Source organism: Oratosquilla oratoria, chromosome 1, assembly GCF_046742065.1.
Source record: "Oratosquilla oratoria isolate Oo_2021 chromosome 1, ASM4674206v1, whole genome shotgun sequence".
Taxonomy (NCBI): Eukaryota; Metazoa; Arthropoda; class Malacostraca; order Stomatopoda; family Squillidae; genus Oratosquilla; species Oratosquilla oratoria.
Window position 1 is genome coordinate 126021012 of NC_134777.1, and position 5350 is coordinate 126026361.

Below are 5350 nucleotides of genomic sequence, written 5' to 3' on the forward strand. Positions count from 1 at the left end.
AACTGGATGCGGAAAGGTACAACTGCGGGTCACTACGAGCATAGCTCTTCTCCCGCAAAATACAACTAGGTAAATACACACACACATAAGAGTCAAAAGTGGGAAGTGAACTTCAACATTAAGAAATGTAGTATAATGAAATTTGAAAAAAGTAAAAAAAAAAGAATATCAGGACAATATAAAATCGGTGTAAAGGAAGTAAAGAAAGTTGGTTCCGAAAAGGACCACCTAGGAGTAATTAATTATCACCAAAGACATGGCCCCAGACAAGCAGATAAACAAAATAGTCGGAGAAACCTACAATTTGCTAAGATCAATAATGGTGGTTTTTAATTACTTGGATGAGGTAATGGTAAAACTAGTACAAAAAAGGACATAAGGAAAATAAAAAGAATCCAAACAGCAACGACAAAGACGGGCCCAACACGTTCAAAATTGACATACGAGCAAAGATTGTCTAAACTAGAAATACCAACCCTGGAACAAAGAAGAGAAAGAGGCGATCTGTTGGCCACTTACAGAATCATGAAAGGCATGGAAGTCCTTGGCAGAGAAGACTTATTAAAATGGGATAAAAGAAAAACAAGGGGACATGAAAAGAAAAGAAAAAATTATAGTTATAGAAGAGATCTGAAGAAAAAAAGATAGTTTTCCACACAGAGTGGTGGATGTCTTGAACAAATTGGACGAAACAACAGTGTGTGCAAACACCATACAATAATTGAAGGACAAATTATATGTTGCGAGATACAAAGACGGGTCACTACGAGCATAGCTCCCCTTCCCATATAATACAACTAGGTAAACACACACACACACACACACACACACACACACACACACACACACACACACACACACACACACACACACACACACACACACACACACACACACACACACACACAAACACGCACACAAACACACACAGAGCTCTTTTCTGAGTAACAGCTGTCAATCATGAGTCCAACACGTGGTTCATGGTGAATCACACACATTGCATATACAAAGCACGTGTACATATATCGAGAATATAAACTAAATATGCAATCTGTTCACGAGCAAAGGGGTGGAGCTTCAGTGACGTCACTTTGTCTTGTCCGAGATCGTCGTCTTTGAAGACTACTCCGGCGACATTTTTCTAAAAGTGAAATGGTTTTGCAAACTCAAAATTAAAAAAGCATCATACAACCTGATAGCAGATTTGAAAATTTCAAAAAAAAAAAAGGAAGATTTAAGGAAGGGTTACTACACGATGGGAATCTTTTACAAAGAAAAGCTGAAGATATCTGTATTGAAAACGTTGGAAGAAAAAGAGGGAGAGACGATGTGCTAACTCATGAGAAAAATATAGAATAATAATAGTAATAGTAATAATAATAATGATTATGATAATAATAGTAGTTCTAACAGAAATAATAATAATAATAATAATGATAATAATAATAATAATAATAATAATAATAATAATAATGATAATAATAATAATAATAATAATAAAAACAATAATAATAATAATAATAATAATAATAATAATAATAATAATAATAATAATAATAATAATAATAATAATAATAATAATAATAATAATAATAATAATAATAATAATAATAATAATAATAATAATAATAATAATAATAATAATAATAATAATAATAATAATAATAATAACAATCAGCCATATAAAATCCTTTCCGTAACCAAGAACTTCGTTTTCTTTTCTTTTTCTTTTTCTTTTTTATTCTGGCGAATGCCATATGATTTTATTCAGGTGTATGGTGCCCCTTCGACAGCCAGATGGTTCGTCGAGACTGACCACCTGTGACAACAACGATCACGCCAGTTTCATGGGATTATGCAACGCGAGTGAGCTGTCAGCTGGTGATGGCAACAGCGCCTGTTGACGGAAGTAGTCGGAGGCTTGATAAAGCCCCCTACCATACCGTTGGGGTACTAAGATTACAAAGGATTACAAAGGCGGAGCATGCTGACAGGAGACCTTTTGGTCCATACCTAGGTTGGATGCGAAAAAATCATAATAATGATAAATAAATAAATGAATAAATAAAAACTATAATAAGGTAAATAATAAATAGAATATATAAATAAATGCATAGGCCACTATGTACTCTTCAGTAAAGAATGGGGAGAACAGAAGGAAGGGAAAAAAGGAAGGAAAGGGAGAAGGAGAGGAGGAGGAAAGAGGAAGGAGGGAGGGGAAGATGGGAGGGGGAATGAAAAGGGAAGGTGAAGGGGAAGGGAAGAGGGAGGAGGAGGGATGGGAAGAAGGGCAGAGGGAGGGGAAGGTAGGTAGGGAAGAAAAAGGGGGGATATGAAGAGGAAGATGAAGGGGAAGGGGAAAGGGGAATGGGGAAGGAAAAGAAGAGATAAGAGGAAGTAGGGGAAGGAGGAAGGAGGGAAGGTAGGAGGGGGAAGTAAAAGGGGTAAGGGGAAGGAGAAAGGAGAAAGGAAAGGAGGGGAAAGGGGAAGGGGGAGAAGGAGCGTCATGGGGCTACCACGTACACAAAGTTGACCGAAGAAAGGGGGTTAGGGATGTCAAAGCACTAAAAATTATGGGAACCAATTTGTTATAGGGTAGCTAAATAAAAACACATAAATCACTACAACCGAACATCTATTGTATCAAAATGTGCCAAAGCACCACAATAACAAATGCGTGCGTACAGTAAGGAGGCGGAGTAACAACTGGGGCGCCAAACCTTGAGTTGGCGCGGGAAACATACACGATTCACTTGGTTCTCCTTATAAAGGCACACGGAATTGTAATTAAATAATACAATGAAAATAATCAAATTAATATACAACAAAATCTATGATGATTATGTAATGGAAAAACACAAACCCAATCAAACAATTCGCAAGTATAATACACAATAACTGTGCGATGCTACAACGCAGTACGTAAATATAATATGCATAATGGTACGATACAATCACAAACTTAGTCCGAGTATATGAATTCGTGTACATGAAATTATTAGCACACTACTCCATTCAAAATATCCGTGTCCCCTTATCGTAACAACCTAAACCTTGATTTCCGTCCTTCTCCATAAAATGTTTTCCTGTGGTGCAATATCGCAGGGTAAGTACATCTCCCCTCTCCCTTCATTCCTCCAATATTGTTAATCCAAATCCCAAAGTCTCTCCTCTTAAGGAAGCAAATAAAAGATTGGAACCTATTTTTCTGATAACTTTTCGAACATTTTCGGATCCATTTTTGGATCCTTATAGGAACCTTTTCGAACTTTTCAAACATTTATGGTGTGCATGCCCCAGAGTTTACCTTGGAACTAGAGTTTTCTGGATAATGACTGGAGATATACGCAGTGGTATTAAACCTGACATTCAATTTTACCCCGCAATATATCAGAACCATTCAAATATATTTTCTGCTGTTGTTGCTGTTGCATTAATACAACTACGTTTAAAAAAACATATGTTTTATCACCAGGTAAATATTAAATATAGAAATGCATTATCCATCAGTTCTCAAACTATGTATCCAATCCTTATGTACTACTGTTTTTATAAGCTTCCTGATGACCAACTCAACACTGAAATAAATCGCCAAATATCCACTAAACCTCACTGGTTATCGGTTCGTGGGCCCTCTTATGAACATCTGTGGATCCTTAGGGGACCCACGAACCTCAGGTTGAGACCCGATGAAAAGAGTGGGTCAAGTTTCGGTGTCTGTGAAAGCACGGTGCAAAAGCAGCATCAGCGAGAGGAGGAGGAGGAGAGGGGGAGGGGGTGAGGCATTGGGAGGGGGGGTCTTCAAACGGCGACTTGTTTGACCTTTGACCTTTTCCCCCTAAAGCGCCGATCAGTAGACGAGAGTGTACACCACTGTCATGCACAGACTGCCAGCAAATGAGTTTGCGGGGGCACAAGCATGTATGCAGTGCACGTGGTGTATGTTTTTTATTACTAGAAAAATTCGAATACCAGAATCATATATGCTCATGAAATATTCAGGTATACTTTCGATATAAAATAGATCTGAATATTGGGATTTCTGAATTTTGGATATTATCAAATCGAATGAGTTGTCTGTTGGTGAATTCAAGAATGGCGCAACGACTTTATAAAGTGCGGACAACGAGCACGTCGCCTGTAGCGGTGAAGACCATGCCACTCTCATTATACGGTATTTCGCAAAAGTTCTGCTGTAAGCAAGATAACGTTAGTATTGCATTGGTTTGTATCATGATAAAATTCCACGTTGATTGTAATTATATCTAATCACGATAGGCAATAAATATTTCCAGTACGGAATAGAAGTATATTTTAGTCACATGGCCGACACTCCAGGACGTTAAAAATAAACTTGCAATGCCTCTTCCTTGTTTAATCAACCATAAATAGCATTCGTTACATTTACTACCGTTCTTAGTTAAATTCAACGTTTTTTGTTTTTTTTAAGCTGACCGGGTATATCACGGATTACGTTTGATTTCCAAGTAATATCAGAAACTATATTTCAAATTAATTGAAATAGTATTACTTTTCAAAGCGAAACATTGAGATACAAATTATGAAACAGAAACCTAATAGATAGAGGGCACTGGCATTTTCAATGTATATCTTCAGGGAATTTGTATGCAAGTCTTTCCTGCACCCTGCTTGGGACCTGACGTAATGTTTCATTTTCCTTGATCAACAGGAAACATCATATTCTCTTCATTACTAGAATATGATAGTATTAAACATCTAGATACCACCTTTATATTCGTTAGATGCCTTTATCTTTATTAAATAGTGAATCAACGGTAAATCATATAAATAAAATACTATTTTGATTCACGAGGTGACGTGGGTTCAGAATGCCCGCGAGCGGTAGCAATGCCTCCCTGCCGCGACCTCCAATAAGAAAGCGTGGGTGTTGCTTTACAGGGTTCTGATTGGCTGCCCGAGGGACCACTGCGTGTTTTGGTGGGAGGTTTCCTGGTGACATGAATACGCTGGCCGTTAGGACCAATGATTGAACACTAACCAGAGAGAGGAAAGCGTTTGTCGGCCTCGAATCTCACGTAGGTAAGATATTGTGATATTTACAAAAATATTAGCTGTACTGCAACAAAAGTGGTCCGTTATTATTAACACAACAGTTTATCATACTTTCAACAATTTGGTAAACAAAATTTTCATCTCGCAACAAATTTGGTGACTGAGCTAGTTTTGTGGCCTACCACGAAGTTATTAATCATATCAGAAAACCATGATAATATTTAGCAAAATTAATATGCCCTCAAAGATAGGTTATTGCAAATTCTAAATGTATACTTACTACCTGAGTTAGCAAAAAGAGAAATTTTGAAAAAAT

General features: G+C 37.1%; 1 protein-coding gene across 1 annotated transcript in view; it reads left to right on the top strand.

The window, feature by feature from the left end:
* The first annotated feature begins 5018 nt into the window (after nt 1-5018).
* LOC143026514 (uncharacterized) overlaps nt 5019-5350 on the top strand; it is a 50642-nt gene continuing 50310 nt past the window's right edge. The window contains exon 1 of the mRNA XM_076187049.1: nt 5019-5061. The gene's annotated coding sequence lies outside the window, so the exon portion shown is untranslated. The remainder of the gene's footprint in view (nt 5062-5350) is intronic.